This window comes from Pithys albifrons, chromosome 1, assembly GCF_047495875.1.
Source record: "Pithys albifrons albifrons isolate INPA30051 chromosome 1, PitAlb_v1, whole genome shotgun sequence".
In the NCBI taxonomy this organism is placed as follows: Eukaryota; Metazoa; Chordata; class Aves; order Passeriformes; family Thamnophilidae; genus Pithys; species Pithys albifrons.
In genome coordinates, this window is record NC_092458.1 from 125,590,132 (window position 1) to 125,608,838 (window position 18,707).

An 18,707-nucleotide genomic window follows, 5' to 3' on the forward strand; every position below is an offset into this window, starting at 1 on the left:
GGGGGCTCAGCTGGAGCAAAGGAGGCTCAGGGGGCACCTTCTGGCTCTGCAATCCCTGCCAGGAGGGGGGAGCCGGGACAGGGGGTTGGGCTGTGCCCCAGGGCACAGGCACAGCCTCAGGCTGGGCCAGGGCAGGGGTAGGGGGCACAGCAGCAGGAATTTCTGCCTGCAAAGGGTGGGCAGGCCCTGGCAGGAGCTGCCCAGGGAGGGTTGGAGTGCCCAGCCCTGGAGGTGCCCAAGGCAGGACTGGCCATGGCACTGAGTGCTCTGGGCTGGGGGCCAAGGTGGGCATGGGCATGGGGCACAGGGTGGGCTCCAGGGGCTGGCAGGGCTTTGCCAAGGTGGGCATTGGGCACAGGGTGGGCTCCAGGGCCTGGCAGGGCTTTTCCAAGGTGGGCATGGGGCACAGGGTGGGCTGCAGGGGCTGGCAGGGCTTTGCCAGCCTCAGAGATCCTGGGATTCGGTCTGGATCCCCTTAAGCAAAAGGTCCAGGAGAAGGGGCAGGGACATGTCCAGGAGTTGGGACATCACCAGGCTCCCCCTGCCTTCCTCCTTGGCATCACTGCCCTCACAGGTGGCACAGTGTAACCCCCCTTTTCAGGGCAGCCCCTCCCTGACCACCCTGACCCAGAGTGAGTGTCCTTGGCATCACTGGTTGGTCCCTGCCTGTTCCAAACCCTGCACCTGCTTGTTCAGGGCTCTCACTTTGGGCACCTTGCTTTGGAAGGACCACCAAAGGGCTTCTGTGTGTGTTGATTTGCTGAGCTTGGCATCTTCAGTAACACCAGAGAGAAGAACCATTTACCTTCAAAGCTCCTGCTGCCTGTACATTTTTTCCTCAGATTTAGAATCAGCTTGTTCTGACCAGGGCCAGGCCCAGGGCACGGCTGGAGCTGTGCCAGGGCAGGGGCAGGTGGGATCTCAGCCAAAGGCTCTTCCCCCAGAGGGTGGTGGGCACTGCCCAGGCTCCCCAGGGCAGTGGGCACGGCCCCGAGGCTGCCAGAGCTGCAGGAGCCTTTGGGCAATGGGACAGGGCAGGGGGGACTGTTGGGGTGTGCTGGGCAGGGCAGGGGGGACTGTTGGGGTGTGCTGGGCAGGGCCAGGGTGGCACTGGCTGGTCCCTCTGAGTCCCTTCCCACTCAGGATATTCCATCACTCCATGACATCAAGCACAATAATGTTTCAATGTGGGCAGCAGAGCCAACGTGCAAGTCAAGCCAGACCAGGTGCCTTTCTTGAGCCTTTCCCATGGCTGTGGTTCAAAGGGTTGAACAAGGAGATGGATCTTTACCTTCCTTTTAATCCTTCCTCCTCTGACTGTCCTCCTGCAGCCTCTCTGGTTCAGGGGGGATCAGGAGAGGTGTCCTGCTGACCCCCTGAGTGGCCACAGTGTGAGGTGGCCACAGAGGATGTGGATTCCTGAGCCACACAACCAGTGCCAAGAGATGTCGGAAGGGAAGCAAAGCATTTCTTAAATGGGATTTTAAATGTATTTCTGGACTGAACAGCCCTGACAAGCCAGCGAGTTGGGGCTTTCAGCACATACTTCTGGGCTTGCCTCATTTTCCATTTCAGCTCTGCAGATCTCCTCAGAACCAGCTCGGCAGTTCAGGGGAGCAGATCATTTATCAGAGTTTTCAACAGGTCTGGTTTAGTTTAGTGCCATAATGAGCAACAGTTTCTCAGTTACCTCCTTTGTAAAAAAAAACCCCCGTGCGTCGTTCTAAGTCAAACTGACTTTACAAATCTGTGTTCACATGAAGAAGACCTTACTTCACCTTGTAAATCAAAGCTGCACTCTGGAGAGAGGTTTCATACCACTGGGCTCAGTATCATTTTTCTCAAGGTGACCTCAGCTGTTAAAGTATGAAGGTTGCATTTGATATGTCTCTTACTTCCTCTCAGTCAATAAAATGAACCAGGGTGTCTTTAGATCATCAGAGATCTGCTTATTACCCAGAGTTGTTTGAATCCTGATTTGTGATGGCATTTAAAAGAATCCAAGCAGATTTCATTTACCATCCTGCATAAGGGTTTGGAGGGTGACACTGTGTGCAGAGAGTGCCCCTGGATGAATTCTGCTTTATTTATAGGCTTTCTTCTGAGCACTTGGGATGAGATCATGAAAGTGTAAATGGCTGTTATCTTCAAAGGCCTCTTTTATACTGACAAAACTCCACCTTACCCACTCGTATTAATAATCTATTGCAATCCTAATTAGTTCACATCAAGGTCAGTGTTTTGTGAGGGATAAAATGACTGTAAGCTCCAGAGAGCAAGTTTTTTCTTCCACTACTTTCATGTTCAAAAAAGAGGAGGGAGCAGTGAAAGTGTAAAAGAAGAGATTGATGAGGACTTTTTGTTTATCTTTAGGCTAAAGAACTTGAATATGGAGTAATTAGTTCCCATCATCAGGAGCATCTTGTAGGATACCTGAGGCCACGTAGTCATCCCTTTATCACCTCGTCTCCCAGAGGATTGCAGAAACTTTCTTATTCAACTCTGCTGCCCTTTTTTTTTTTTGTAAGGCATTGGTTTTCCAGTGGGAATAACTCATCCAAGGAACTTTCAGCCTCATATTCAGTTGTCTTGAAATTTAGACCCAAAACTAGGAAATGTTTCACCGTGACATGAACTTGTGACTGCCCAGAGCATCTGTGGCTGCCCCATCCCTGGGAGTGTCCCAGGCCAGGTTGGACAGGGCTTGGAGCAGCCTGGGCTGGTGGGAGGTGTCCCTGCCTATGGCAGGAGTGGCACTGGATGGGCTTTGAAGGTCTGGGGCTGAGCACCAGGGGATGAACAACCCCCTCTCAGGACCAACAGAGTCAGGCCCAGCCCCATGGACCTGGAGGCTTTGCCCTTGAGAGGAAGGTGCAGGTGATGCTGTGCAGCTTTGGGCTCCATAATATAAGGATATAAAGCTATTAGAGGATATCCAGAAAGGGCTGTGAGGATGAGGAAGGGCCTGGAGGAGACATACAAGGAGTGGCTGGGGGCACTTGGTTTGTCCAGCTGGAGCAGAGGGCACTGAGGGCAGAGCTCAGCAGGGGCTGCAGCTCCTCCCAAGGGGCAGCTCCATCTCTGAGCCCTGAGAGCAGAGCCAGGCCCAGGGCACGGCTGGAGCTGTGCCAGGGCAGGGGCAGGTGGGATCTCAGCCAAAGGCTCTTCCCCCAGAGGGTGGTGGGCACTGCCCAGGCTCCCCAGGGCAGTGGGCACGGCCCCGAGGCTGCCAGAGCTGCAGGAGCCTTTGGGCAATGGGCCAGGGCAGGGGGGACTGTTGGGGTATCCTTGGCAGGGCCAAAGGGTGGCACTGGATGGTCCCTCTGGGTCCTTCCCACTCAGCATATTCTGTGATTCAGTGATTTAATCCTATGTCTGCAAATAGTGACTCAGTGTGACTTCCAGGTCCTGGCCCAGGAAATATGTCTCCAATTCCTTAGTCTTGCTTCACCCCATGAAAGAGAAACTTCTGAGGTGTAACCAGGCTGGGATTCATTTCACCTCACTTTAGACATCTGTATCTTGTGTCTGTGTCTGACACAGTCATGTGGTATCTCTGTGATCCAGGAGGCAAACAGCTGTTCTGGGCTGTGATTCACCTCCTGGCTTGCCTTAGATGTCTCCCTTAGGGTGAAACCACTTGCACCCCACAAGTACCTGCTTTCCTCTGCTGGCAATGAAGTCTGGAGTCTAGACAGGGAGCCTGGAGGTAGAGACCTGCCTTGTGGATCTCTGGGGTGGGATGAATCCTCCCCCAGGAGTCAGGACAGCAGGGGATGGCATTACCCTTTGTACACAATGAACCACCCAGCTGAGTGCCCGTTTGCTGGGCATGGTTTGCCTCCCCAGGGCAGGCTGAAAGCAGCTGCAGGGCAACAAGATGGGCTGATCTACTGCTTCTCCATGGGCATTGTACCCCAGCTGTGCCCAGCACTTCAGGCAGACTGCTTTAGGGTGTGAGCTAACCAGCACCAAGGAGGTACATCTCCCCCAGGCTGGTTTTACAGGTGAACTTTCCTTGCTGGGGTGAACCAGGTAATGATTCTCACGTGCTGTGACTCAGCTGAGCACTGAGCTCCTGCCCTGAGTGCCCTGCTGAACCAAAGCCTTCCCTCCTGCAGGCACCAGCTCTCCCTGCTGAAGGGGGGATTGCAGGAATAACCTTCCTCGGGGGGCACTGGGGGGATCAAGGAGTGAATTAGCTGGGAGGGATTGGAATACCTGCAGTGGGTGAGGGGAAGGGGAAGGGGAGGGCAGTGCACGGGACATGGAGCAGCAGAAGGCTGGGGAGGGCTCAGGTGGCACAGAAGCAGAGGTGCTCTGTCACCTGGCAGGGTTTGTCATTCAGAATGTGGCAGCAGGCCTGGGGAAGCTCCCAGAGGCCTCAGGTGATTCTCCTCCAGACTCAGGAATATTTGATATGTAGGGGTGGATTTGACTCCCCCATGAGATCCCTGTGCAGGTCACCACAGATCACACACCCTCCCAGCAGCAGCACACGAGCTGCTCCCTCCTTTCCTTGCAAGAGGAATCCACAGTGCTGGCAGCAGGCAGAGTGTCTGTGTGTGTACAGGAGTGCAGGCACATGTACACACCTGTACCCACTTGTCCTGCCATCCTTCTGCCTCGTGCCACCTCCAGGCTGGGCACAGCAGGACCAAGGGTGGCATCTGCTCGATGTGGTGTCTGTCCCTGATTTCCCACTCTTCCAGTTTGAGCTTTGGCACAGCCCCAGAGACAGGACAGAGCACTGCAGGGGCACTGGGCTGGCCTGTGTCTTCCAGGGTAGCCCCAAGCAGTGAAAGGACAAGGCTGAATTCTTTTCCTTCATTCCTGGTCGATGCTGAGCAGGAGGGAAGAGGAGATTGGGTGGTGGAATGGAGTCTCCCTCCGGAACAAATAACTGCAGCTCTTCTCCAGGGTGACTCACACCTCCAGAGACAAAGAACAATGCATTTTTCTTTGGCAAAGCTCAGCTTCCCAACCTGTGCTGTCACTGGCACCCCAAGAATCATAGAATCATAGAATTGATTGGGTTGGAAAAGACCTCTGAGATCATCAAGTCCAACCCTTGGTCCAACTCCAGTCCCTTTACCAGATCATGGCACTCAGTGCCACGGCCAAGCTCAGCTGAAAAACCTCCAGGGATGGGGAATCCACCCCCTCTCTGGGCAGCCCATTCCAATGCCTGAGCACTCTCTCTGCAAAGAATTTCTCTTTGATCTCCAACTTCAATTTCCCCTGGCAGAGCTTGAGCCCCTCGTGCCCCCTTGTCCTATTGCTGAGTGCCTGGGAGAAGAGACCAACCCCCACCTGGCCAGAACTTCCCTTCAGGCAGTTCCAGACAGTGCTGAGGTCACCTCTGAGCCTCCTCTTCTCCAGGCTGAACACCCCCAGCTCCCTCAGCCTCTCCCCACAGCACTTGTGCTCCAGTCCCTTCTCCAGCCTCGTTGCTCTTCTCAGTTGTGTTGGAAGAGACCTCCAAAATCATCAAGTCCAACCCTTGGGCCAACTCCAGTCCCTTTACCAGATCATGGCACTCAGTGCCACGGCCAAGCTCAGCTGAAAAACCTCCAGGGGTGGGGAATCCACCCCCTCTCTGGGCAGCCCATTCCAATGCCTGAGCACTCTCTCTGCAAAGAATTTTTTTTTTATATCCAATTTAAATTTGCCCTGGCAGAGCTTGAGGCCATCGTGCCCCCTTGTCCTATTGCTGAGTGCCTGGGAGTTGGCCCAGAATGCCATCCTGCTCTTCAGAGCAGCAGTGACGCCAGCCCTGGAGGAAGAGGAGGAGGAGGAGGAGGAAGAGGAGGAGGAGGAGAAGGAGGAGGAGGAGGAAGAGGAGGAGGAGGAGGAGGAGGAGGAGGAGGAGGAGGAGGAGGAAGAGGAAGAGGAGAAGGAGGAGGAGGAGGAGGGTGCTTGCTCAGGAGCAGACCCAGGTTATGTTTCATGGGAGCAGCTCACGGCCCAACCTGCTGGGGCAGCACCCGCGGGGATTGTGAAATCCGAGCGTTCACAGCCCGGTGTTTGGAGCTGTCTGCTCTTCCTGCTGCTGGCAGGCACCACAGGAGCAGTGACACCTCCAAGGGGCTTTAGGGACCCCCACATTGCCATGATTTAAATGCCCTTTGTTTCTAGGCAGGGTTAAACTCAAGGGGTACACATTCTCCTCCTCCTCTCCCCAAAATATCCCTATGATTCTATGATTCAAAATACCTACAGCTAGAACAGGTGCTTTCTCCTGCTGCCTTTGGTGTCACCTCCAGGTATGTTGGTGTCACTGGAGCACTGACTTCTTGACAGGGATGTGAAGAGAGGGAAGGAATCCAAACAAACCATGGGGATGCACTCGTTTGATTTTCTCCCCTTGTTGCCAGCTCTTTCTAAAGAGAAGCTGGCAAAAAAAAATCTTCATATAAGCACCACCACAGGTAGAACAAACAGCCTCAGCAGCCCTTTTTTGAAAGGTTTCTGCTTGAGGCCAGTATTTTTCTTCTTTATTCTCAGGAGAGTGATGTCTTAGTGTGGAGAAACTCCCTCACTCTCCTGCCTATTTTTTGAGAAGCTCAAATGCCTCTAAAACTTCTCCAGCCTTTGCAACGCCCCACAAAACAGTATTGAGATAAAATGAAAGCAAACACCGAGGGAGGAGGTCACTGCCAAAGATCCCTCTCCAGAGAATGGCTGGGGATTTGGGTGGCTCTTCCACCCCACACCCACCTTAAAACCTTCCAGACACGCGACGTGTCTGCCACTGTCATTCTCCCCCAGAATAATCCCTGTCACCTGCCAGCAACCTAAAAGGGCCTTCCCGAGGCCACAGGGAGAGGAGGCCACGCTCATCTCCTGTAAATTCCCAGTGGAAATGAGAAGGCTTTGAAAAAACTTGCCCTGGGGACAAAGCAGAGCTCGCACCCACCTCCAGTGGCCCTGCCAGCTGCTGCTCTGGGAGGTGGCTCTGTGGGGTGACACTGGCATTGCACAGCCTGGCACATGGAGGGAAACCACCCTGCCTGCTGGTGGAATTTTACAGTTTGCCCTGTAATTTTCCAGCTCCTCGTGTTGCAGCGCTGAGGGGGACGAGAACAGCAGCCTTGTGTGGCTGCTGCCACTGCCGGGGCTGAGCTTGGCCTTTGGAAAGTCCCCCTTATTTAAGCTCCTGACTAATTCTTTCAGCTGCTGGCAGATGACACACCTTTCCAGGGCGCTGCATCAGGCTGAGGATTTGCTGGGTCCCGAGGGAGGGAGGGAGGCAGTTTGAGTCATCCTGGATGCTTTGCTGCTTGGGGAGAGTAGGTCAGACTCCAACCAGAGTTTCCCGACCCCTCAAACTTCCCATTCCTTCCCCTGGAGCTGCTGGGGCTCGGAGGTCATACGAGACAGCAAGGGGGAAGAGAGGCAGAGACAGGCAGAGACAGGCAAGGAGGGGAAGGAGGAAACACTAAACTGAAGTCTGCCCAAAAGTACACGGAGTGTTTCTGTGCTCACAGTCCATTTCCTCTATTAGGCAAGACACCTCTTGGAATGAACAAGCCTAGTCAAGACCATTCCTGCCTTACACTCTGAGGAAGGGAAAGTCACACTATAAAAACTGTTACCCTTTGGAAAGATTAGCAAATCAGACCAGGGAAAGAGCAGGGGGGTGGCAGACAAATCCCAGACTCAGAAGAGCCCTTCAAAACAATTAAAGATCTGACTCTCTCCTTGTCTGCCTCCGAGTTTGACACCAGTAAACTAATCCCAGCTTTCATTCCCACCGTGTCCTCTGCCAGCTGCTGCTTCTCAGGCACTTGCCAGGACAGTGGAGGAACTGCTGTGAGACTCTCAGGGTCTGGTGCGTTATGACTGACAGAAATTTTTGCAACTTGAGAAAAAACTCTGGCACCAGCAGCGGTGATTTCGCAATTCTCGCCGTGCCGAGGATGGGGGAGTGGATTTTCACTGACATAAATAGTGCCTGTTTAGCTGCTCAGCACTTGGGGCTGACTCCTTCATCTTCCCCGAGCCTGGCTTGGGAAACATCGCTTGTCCAGGGTAGTTTGTGCAGGTATTTATAGTTCAAAGCAGGCAGGTGTCATTTTGGGGGCAGATGGGTGAGTGAGGAGAGTGGATCCACTGGTAGCCTGTGTGGCAGTGCAGGAGGGGGAAGGTGGGTGGCCTGGCTGAGCCCAAGGTGTACCAGCCCCTCCTGGGCATCCTGGTTGAGCCCAAGGTGTACCTGCCCCTGCTGGGCATCCTGGCTGAGCCCACGGTGTACCAGCCCCTCCTGGGCATCCTGGCTGAGCCCACGGTGTACCAGCCCCTGCTGGGCATCCTGGCTGAGCCCACGGTGTACCAGCCCCTCCTGGGCATCCTGGCTGAGCCCACGGTGTACCTGCCCCTCCTGGGAATCCTGGCTGAGCCCACGGTGTACCTGCCCCTCCTGGGCATCCTGACTGAGCCCAGGGTGTACCTGGGCATCCTGGCTGAGCCCAGGGTGTACCTGCCCCTCCTGGGCATCCTGGCTGAGCCCAGGGTGTACCTGCCCCTGCTGGGCATCCTGGCTGAGCCCAAGGTGTACCTGGGCCTCCTGGCTGAGCCCAGGGTGTACCTGCTCCTGCCGGGCATCCTGACTGAGCCCAGGGTGTACCTGCCCCTGCCGGGCATCCTGGCTGAGCCCAAGGTGTACCAGCCCCTCCTGGGCATCCTGGCTGAGCCCAAGGTGTACCTGCCCCTCCTGGGCATCCTGGCTGAGCCCAAGGTGTACCTGCCCCTCCTGGGCATCCTGGCTGAGCCCAAGGTGTACCTGGGCATCCTGACTGAGCCCAGGGTGTACCTGGGCATCCTGGCTGAGCCCAGGGTGTACCTGCCCCTGCTGGGCATCCTGGCTGAGCCCAAGGTGTACCTGCCCCTCCCGGGCCACTGCCAGCTCTGCCACCATCCCGTGCCACAGCCACTGACTCACATCCTGCTGCTCCTTCCCGAGGCTTCCAGGAACATGCTGTCTCATAGTGAGATTTGGCCACGCAGGCTCTTGGCTGGGAGCAGCAGCACTGCCTGACCTGCAGTGACAGGGGGAGAACAGGCTCCCCCTGTGCTCCAAAGGCATCAGGCAGAGCAGCCACAGGGGACTTTTCAGCTCACAGGGCCTGTGAGACCCATCCTCTGGGTTGAATTCTAAGCCTTTAATGCAGCATTTTCTGATCAGTATGTAGAAATCTTGTGGGGACTTTTAGCAAGCAGGGTATGGATTGTTCTGTCTGTTGTATCAAAATGGGGAGGTGATTTTTGTTCTGTGACCTCAAGCACAACCTGAGCTGGTGCTGTGAATCACCCAGTGAAATTTGCTGATTTGTGGCTTCCCAGTGCCTGACAGCACAACACCATTTCCTTCTGGAGGGAGCAGAGGGTGTTTTGCCTAGAGAGGTTGTGGACTCCCCATCCCTGGGAGTGTTCAAGGCCAGGTTGGACAGGGCTTGGAGCACCCTGGGCTGGTGGGAGGTGTCCCTGCCCACAGCAGGGGTGGCATTGGATGGGCTTTAATGCCCCTTCCAGCCCAAACCATTCTGTGATTCTATGATTGTAAGAAAACCCACCATACTCAGAGCACAAGATGATGGGTCAAGACCTTGGCTGAAATCACACCACAACTCCTGAGCTCTCATAGAACATCCTTTTGTCTGTAAAACTGATCCTGAGCAGAGGAGACATAAAAATCCCTGGGACATAATAACATGAAGTCCTGGAATGCTATTTCTGTGTGATTCGTTTTTGGAGGAGGCACATGCTTTAAAATGTGAAACACACCTGCCCGTCTCATGGAATCACAGAGTCCTGGGTTTGGGTTGGAAGGGACCTTAAAGATCACCTTGTTCCACCCACCCTGCCATGGGCAGGGATGCCATTCATTAGATCAGGTTGCTCTTCATTCTGTACTTACCTATCAATAACAACTTTGGGAGCCAAAATATGCCCTGTGTCACACTGACACAGCTCCTTTGCCTGGCAGGTGTTTGTTTGCCCTCCTTAACCGTGCTGGTCCTGCTCAGCAAGGGTGTCTTCAGGTCTGGGCAAATCCATCTGGGTGTGTCCATTGGGGCTGCAAGGATGGGGAAGGGCCTGGAGGGGCCACTGAGGGGCAGCTGAGGGCACTGGGCTTGTCCAGCTGGAGCAGAGGGCACTGAGGGCAGAGCTCAGCAGGGGCTGCAGCTCCTCCCGAGGGGCAGCTCCATTTCTGAGCCCTGAGAGCAGGGCCAGGCCCAGGGCACGGCTGGAGCTGTGCCAGGGCAGGGGCAGGTGGGATCTCAGCCAAAGGCTCTTCCCCCAGAGGGTGGTGGGCACTGCCCAGACTCCCCAGGGCAGTGGGCACGGCCCCGAGGCTGCCAGAGCTGCAGGAGCCTTTGGGCAACGGGACAGGGCAGGAGGGACTGTTGGGGTGTGCTGGGCAGGGCCAGGGGGGGCTGTTGGGGTGTGCTGGGCAAGGCCAGGGTGGCACTGGATGGTCCCTCTGGATCCCTTCCCACTCAGCATATTCTGTGATTCAGTGATTTAATCCTATGTCTGCAAATAGTGACTCAGTGTGACTTCCAGGTCCTGGCCCAGGAAATACGTCTCCATTTCCTCAGCAGGGCCAGGGCTGGCACTGGATGATGCTTGGGGGTCCTTCCAACTCAGCTCAGCTTTGATTGCACAATCCCTTCTGTCCATCCCTGCTCTGGGATCCCCGCTGTGTGCCCAGAGCTGCTCCCTCCGGCCTTTTCTCGGCTGGAATATCCCCGAGCTGCTCTCGGAGAGCTGTGGCTCTGCCGGAGCGCTCCTTCCCCGAGGGCTCGGGGGATTTTTGGGGGGTCGGAGCCGGGCGGGTCCCGCGGCCGGGGAGGGGTCGGGGGGGAGCCTCTGAGCCGGAGCGGCACCGCCACCCAGCGGCAGCGCCGCGCAACTGCAGCCGGGGAGCGCCCGGCTGGCAAACAGCTGGAAAACAGCTGGAAAACAGCGACACAGGGGACAGACCGGGAAAACAGCTGGAAAACGGCGGCACAGAGGGGACAGACCGGGAAAACAGCTGGAAAACGGCGGCACAGAGGGGACAGACCGGGAAAACGGCAGCACAGAGGGGACAGGCCGGGAAAACAGCTGGAAAACGGCAGCACAGAGGGGGCAGTCTGGAAAACAGCTGGAAAACGGCAGCACAGAAGGGACAGACTGGGAAAACAGCTGGAAAACGGCGGCACAGAGGGGACAGACCGGGAAAACAGCTGGAAAACGGCAGCACAGAAGGGACAGACTGGGAAAACAGCTGGAAAACGGCGGCACAGAGGGGACAGACCGGGAAAACAGCTGGAAAACGGCAGCACAGAAGGGACAGACTGGGAAAACAGCTGGAAAACGGCGGCACAGAGGGGACAGACCGGGAAAACAGCTGGAAAACGGCGGCACAGAGGGGACAGACCGGGAAAACAGCTGGAAAACGGCGGCACAGAGGGGACAGACCGGGAAAACAGCTGGAAAATGGCAACACAGAGGGGACAGGCCGGGAAAACAGCTGGAAAACGGCGGCACAGAGGGGGCAGTCTGGAAAACAGATGGAAAACGGTGGCACAGAGGGGAGACCCTGGACAAACAGTGACACAGAGGGGACTCCGTGGGAAAACAGCGAGACATAGGAGGTACCCTGGAAAAACAGCTGGAAAACAGAGGCAAAGAGGGGACACCCCAGGAAAAAAGCTGGAAAATGGCGTCACAGAGGGGGCATCCTGGAAAAACATCTGGAAAACAGCAGCACAGAAGGGGCATCCCGGGAAAACACCAACAGAGAGGGGGCATCCTGGAAAAACAGCTGGAAAACAGCGACACAGAGAGGGCATCCCGGGAAAACAGCGACACAGCTGGAAAACAGCTGGAAAATGGTGGCACAGAGGGGACACCCTGGAAAAACAGCTGGAAAACAGCAGCACAGGAAGGGCATTCTGGGAAAACAGCAACAGAGAGGGGACATCCTGGAAAAACAGCTGGAAAACAGTGACACAGAGGGGACTCCATGGGAAAACAGCTGGAAAACAGGACACAGAGGGGCACCCTGGAAAAACAGCTGGAAAACGGTGGCACAGAGGGGGCATCCCAGGAAAACAGCAACACAGACGGGACATCCTGGAAAAACAGATGGAAAACAGTGGCACAGAGGGGGCACCCTGGACAAACAGCTGGAAAACAGTGACACAGAGGGGCACCCTGGAAAAACAGCTGGAAAACAGTGACACAGATGGGGCACCCTGGAAAACAGCTGGAAAACAGTGACACAGACGGGGCACCCTGGAAAAACAGCTGGAAAACAGTGACACAGACGGGGCAGCCCGGGAAAACAGCTGGAAAATGGCAACATGGAAGGGACAATCCAGAAAACTAGCTGGAAAATGGCAACATGGAAGGGACAATCCAGAAAACCAGCTGGAAAACAGCGGCCCAGAGGGGACGCCCTGCAGAAGGACGAGCAGCTCCCGGGATTTCTCACCCAGTCTCCCCCCCCCGAGGAGGTTTCATTAAACCATTAACGTTTCGCAACCTTCGAGCAGTTTAATTAGAGCTGCTGAGCGCGGGGCAGGCGCTGCTTTTTCGGGGCAATAAAACATGAGGAGGCACGAAAAGATGGTTCAGTACTTTGGGCTTAATAGGTTGTTGGGCGGGAGGTGAGAGTCGGGAGAGCTCGTGACTGCACAGAGAGGTGTGAATTATTGCACCATAACTCTCGGCCCGGAGGGGATTGGTGCAATTAGTAACTGTTTTCATGTTTTAAAATACATTTTTCTCACACCGTAAAGAGCAGAAATGGAAAGTAGTTGCTAATGGGAGAAATAATGGGAGCTACTGGAGCACCTCCCTGGGTTTCGTGGTGTTTTGATCTGGTTTTTAAATGATTTTGGGGATCCTGTTTGGCTTTCAGACTGTGTGGATCCAAAGCCCTTTGTTGAAGTAGTTCTCCCTGCAAATCTCTTCAAGGATATTCCAAGTTGGGAAGCAACTCCCATTTATTTGCAGGATATTGTCATGGAGTGAACTTCAGTCACATGAAACCACACATTCATTTTCCCAGGCCAAGCTCCCAACTCCTGAACTGTGCTCCTCTGTATTTGGAAAGCAGGAAGGGGTTTGTTGCTTTTTTGTGCTGCTTGATCCTGTGTCCAATTCGAGCCCATTCCAGTTTAATTTTGGGTAACCTGAAAGCTGAAGGAAAGCAGATATCCCAGAAATAAAACACTGTTTGAGGCCCCCAGTCCAGATCCTACTGAAGCTGCTGGAAATACAAAGCTTTTCTGGGAGCTCTGTGTGCCTCTTGACACTGAAATCATTCCAGAAAAATGCTATTCCTGGGCTACTTTTTTCCACTTATTATTAAAAAGCTCTGAGGGTGATGCCTGGGGTTAGTCAGCACAAGCTGCTTTCATGTCTGTCTATAATATAATGCACTATATTAACATCCCTGAATGGATTGCAACTCGTTAACCACTCTGATGTCAAAAAGTGAAGCTTTAAGAGCAAACACAGGGATTGGGAATATGGGTACCAAGACAGAAAATTGATTGGTAGTTTGAACCTTCACTTAAGAAAGACTTAATGGGATGAGGAGATTAATAAAGAGGGTCTCTTAGGTTATCTGACACTGCTCCAAGTACCCCAGAGGTCAATAATAACAGCAAATGGATGAGGCAGGGCAGGTCCCTCAGTTAAAGGCTCTTCCTGGATGTTCCTGGACAGGTACTTGGTCCATTACCTGGTTTTCAGTCAGGACATAGATTTGTGTGTTGGTGTCCTGTGCTCTGGGGGGCATCAGGAAGAGCATTGCCATCAGGTCAGGGAGGGCATCTTGCCCCTCTGCCCAGCCCTGGGGGGCACATCTGCTCTGCTGGGTCCAGCCCTGGCTCCTCAGCACAGCAGGGACAGGGAGCTCCTGGGGTGGGTCCAGGGGAGGGTGACAAAGGTGCTGAAGGGTCTGGAGCATCTCTGGGAGCAGGACAGGCTGAGGGAGCTGGGGCTGTTCAGCCTCCAGAGCAGCCCCTGAGAGGGACCTCCCCATGGCTGGCAGTGCCTGAGGGAGGGGGCAGAGCAGGGACACTGAAGGCACCTCCCCATGGCTGGCAGTGCCTCAGGGAGGGGGCAGAGCAGGGGACACTGAGGGCACCTCCCCATGGCTGGCAGTGCCTGAGGGAGGGGGCAGAGCAGGGACACTGAGGGCACCTCCCCATGGCTGGCAGTGCCTGAGGGAGGGGGCAGAGCAGGGGACACTGAGGGCACCTCCCCATGGCTGGCAGTGCCTGAGGGAGGGGGCAGAGCACGGACCAGGCTCTGCTCAGGGGGGCCCAGCAATGGCACCAGAGGAAGGGGCAGGAACTGATGCCCAGCAAGTGCCACCTGCACAGGAGGCAGAACTTCTTTGCTGGGCAGTGCCCCAGCCCTGAGCAGAGCCCAGAGAGGGGGGGAGTCTCCTCCCTGGGGACATTCCAGACCCATCTGGGCACAATCCACGTGCTCTGGGATGGCCCTGCAGGAGCAGGGAGGTGGGACCAGATGAGCCTCTGTGGGCCCTTCCAACATCACCCATCCTGTGATGCCAATTCTGGTAGCACTGGAAGAAAGAAACCATATTTCAGTTCATTCTTCTCAGTGTTTAGTAAATCTGTGACAAGGTCTTGCTTTCTCTTCTTCTGCTGCTGCGTCTTTTTTTGCATCTTCTTACTGTTGTTTGCATTTGTTTGCATTTATTGCACTTGGACCAGAATCCATCCCAGTTAGTGCTGGGCAAGGTACCAGACAAAACCACGTCTCTTGTCCTGAAGAACCAAGAGAAAAGGAGAAAAATAGCAGGCAGAGCTGCCCCACCACAGCAGGAGAAGACAGTTTGTTCTCTCCTTTCCGTGTGAAAATCAAGGGCAGGTGGCAACACTCCCTTCACACACACACAAGTCCCTCTGAAGAGCCTTTTCTTCCCTGCAATGCTACGACCACAGGACTGAGCACCTGGAAGGGGATAAAATATCCCCAACCAAAGGGGTTCAGTAGCTTCTGCCACTTCTATTCAGGAGGAATTTCAGCCTGGAAAGGATGGGCAGGCACTGGCAGGGGCTGCCCAGGGAGGTTTGGAGTGCCCAGCCATGCAGGTGCCCAAGGCAGGACTGGCCGTGGCACTGAGTGCTCTGGGCAGGGGGACAAGGTGGGCATCGGGCACAGGGTGGGCTCCAGGGGCTGGGAGGGCTTTGCCAAGGTGGACATCGGGCACAGGGTGGGCTCCAGGGACTGGCAGGGCTTTTTCAAGGTGGGCATCAGGCACAGGGTGGTCTCCAGGGCCTGGCAGGGCTTTGCCAAGGTGGACATCGGGCACAGGGTGGGCTCCAGGGACTGGCAGGGCTTTGCCAAGGTGGGCATCGGGCACAGGGTGGGCTCCAGGGGCTGGCAGGGCTTTGCCAACCTTAATAATTCTGGGATTCTGTGATGTAGTTGAGCAGAGCCCTTGGCAGAGAGGTGAGGGAGACTGTTCCCTGTGGCAGAGCACATCAGGGGCTCCCTGGGCAGGAGGAACAGAGAAGGGAATGCCCATCCCTTGGCTGGGTTTCTGTCAGGATTCAAGTACTTGGATGCAGGACTGAAATTGGTGGGATTTCATGCTGAAACAAGGGAGCAATGATTTAATTAACCCCATTTCAGACCTGAGACTGTGGTGACACACAATTACAAGGCTCACTCTGGTATTTATACTGAATTCCCTCATCTCTCTCCCTGTGATCTTTAATAAACACTGACCAGACATAAACAACCAGGTGATGCTTCGACTCAGCACACGACAGGCTTTGTGTTGGGTCTTCCTGTTCCTACTGGAGCCCATTCAGTGCAATTGGATGTTGTGTTTAAACCACCATGAATCAATTGATTTTATTTTTAAGGAAGTCTGCCTGAAAAAATAATAAATTAAATATTAATATTACCAGAATTTGAATATGTTACTCAGCAGAATAATCTTGACGAGGCTTTAGTTCAATCTGCAACTTCACTGGTTGTTTTTTCCAAGCTTGGAGTTTGGTATAAATCTTCCCCTTGTAAACAGATGAAACAAACAAAATGTAAAACTCATCTCCATAAAGAACAACAAAATAATTTTTTCCAGATGGGCTCTCTAAATGGAAGATCAAAGTCCTCATCTCAGACTGGGGAAGTTTCCCTTCCATGCTGGTATCAGTTTTATCTGAACACAGATCTTCCAGCATTTGCTTTTTTCAATAAAGGCAATTGCCTTGGTGGAGCTGCAGCTCTTAAAGCTGAAGAAAATAGAAAAGAATTTACTAAAAATAGGCAAAAAGAAAAATCTGGGTAGGTAGAGGAGGGGAGGAATCTCTTTGATTCCTCTGATTTATATAAAAATGAGACATTTCTATGGACTAAAAATCACCAGAATCATCTGCAAAGAGGGAATCAGCAGAAGAGAGAGTTGTTTCTGCATTGATGCAACTGGCTGGGGCAAACTCCCTGTTGGGCATCTGTGAGTCCAAACTGAGCCAAAATAACGGGTTGGTGGATTTTCCTGCTGGATCTGCATCCCATCAGGAGCTGCAGGGATGGAATGAGAGGGAATGGCTTCCCACTGCCAGAGGGCAGGGATAGGTGGGATATTGGGAAGGAATTGCTGGCTGGGAGGGTGGGCAGGCCCTGGCACAGGTTGGGCAGAGCAGCTGTGGCTGCCCCATCCCTGGGAGTGTCCCAGGCCAGGCTGGACAGGGCTTGGAGCAGCCTGGGCTGGTGGGAGGTGTCCCTGCCCATGGCAGGGGTGGCACTGGGGGGGCTTTGGGGTCCTTCCATGGTTCTCTGACTGTAAACTGATCCCCCAGACACCCTCCATGCAGTGCTGGTGTCTCTCTCCCCCTCAGGCCGGGAGGTGTCCGAGGTGCCAGGCTGGTTTCCCACGGGGGAGTTCGCCCTGTCGGGGTTCGTGGTGGGCGCCGTGGAGAGGGGGCAGGAGCTGCTGGGGCTGCAGAGAGCCGAGGAGGGGGACGTGCTGCTGGGCCTGGCCTGCCCTGCCATCCACGGCCGCGGCGTGGGCGCCGTGCAGAGGGTGCTGCTGGCGAGCCCCCTCCAGCCCTGCTCGCCGGCCCCGGGCAGCGCCGGGCACACCACGCTGGGTACGGGCTCTGTCCAGGCACTGCCACGAGCGGGGGCTGCCTTGGGGGGCTCACAGCAGGGTGGGCATCGCTCCTTGGGGGCTCCTGTCCGGTTTTGGAAGAGTGGGCAGCACTTTTTCCTGCCTCCCCACTTTGTGTGCCACAAGGAGTGGGAGAGAACCTGTTCAGAGGAGCATTCCCAGAAAACACCTCATGGCCTTTGGAATTAACTGATTGAATCCAGCTCGGAGAAGAGAAGGCTTTGGGGAGAGCTTAGAGCCCCTGCCAGTGCCTGGAATGGGTTAAAAAAGCAGGAGAGGCACTTTCTATATGGGCAGAGAGGGATACAACAAAGGGGAATGGCTTCCCACTGCCAGAGGGCAGGGCTAGGTGGGATATTGGGAAGGAATTGCTGGCTGGGAGGGTGGGCAGGCCCTGGCACAGGTTGGGCAGAGCTGCTGTGGCTGCCCCATCCCTGGGAGTGTCCCAGGCCAGGTTGGACAGGGCTTGGAGCAGCCTGGGCTGGTGGGAGGTGTCCCTGCCCATGGCACTGAGTGGGCTTTAAGGTCCCTTTCAACCCAACCCATTCTGGGATTCCATGATTTTCAGCTCAGCAAAGCCAGAGATTCCATGTAAGGCTTTGTGTTTTTGAAACTTGTATTTCTGTGGCTGCACCCATCACTCTGAATTTATTTCTGTATTTTAGGGTATGTAAAGCAGATGTACAAAATACCTGTTCATGTCATAAAGCCTGAGGTTTTCAAAGGAGTGAGGAATTGAAATCCCCCAGTCCTATTCACCCCCTAAATCTGCCTTCTGGAGAGCACTGGTCTCACCCTCCATCCGTCTCTCACACACACAAACGTATTTTCATCTAGTTTTTCTTCCTCTATTTACACCCTTGCAGAGAAACACTCACAGTTCAGTGTTTTTCTCTCCTTGGTGCCCTGCATGGCACCTTTTTGGCTAAAGGGACTGTGAACACACAGCCCCAGATCCTAATGCATCTCAGCAAGGAATAGTTTTTCCCCTTGGAAGTCTTAATCTGTTTTTCCCTGACTTAATTGCCTTTCCCACCACTAATGTGAAACAGCAAAAAAAGCTTCTCAAGATAAAAAAATGATCCAAACTCTCAGATGCACAAATAATATTTCAGAAAGCAATTCAGTTACAGGTTTCCTGATAAAGGGGGGATTTGGAACTGAAATGTGACCACTGAGCAGTTTGAGCTCCGTTTCCACCACATGCTTTGGTTCAGAGGTTTGATGGCAAAGCAGATTTGCTGATGACACCAAGTTGGGAGGGAGTGTGGACCTGCTGGAAGGCAGGAGGGCTCTGCAGAGGGATCTGGAGAGACTGGAGAGATGGGGCTGATTGCAATGGGATGGAGTTCAACAAGGCCAAGTGCAGGTCCTGCCCTTTGGCCACCCCAACCCCCTGCAGCGCTCCAGGCTGGGCACAGAGTGGCTGGAGAGCAGCCAGGCAGAGGGACCTGGGGGGACTGAGGGACAGGAAGCTCAACAGGAGCCACCAGTGTGCCCAGGTGGCCAAGAAGGCCAAGGGGATCCTGGCCTGGATCCAAACTAGCGT

At 54.5% G+C, this 18,707-nt stretch overlaps 1 protein-coding gene across 4 annotated transcripts in view; it reads left to right on the forward strand.

Annotated features, from left to right (window-relative positions):
• Positions 1–18,707, forward strand: part of RUNX1 (RUNX family transcription factor 1) — a 202,566-nt gene that overhangs the window by 173,786 nt on the left and 10,073 nt on the right. The gene's annotated exons all lie outside the window — the stretch shown is intronic.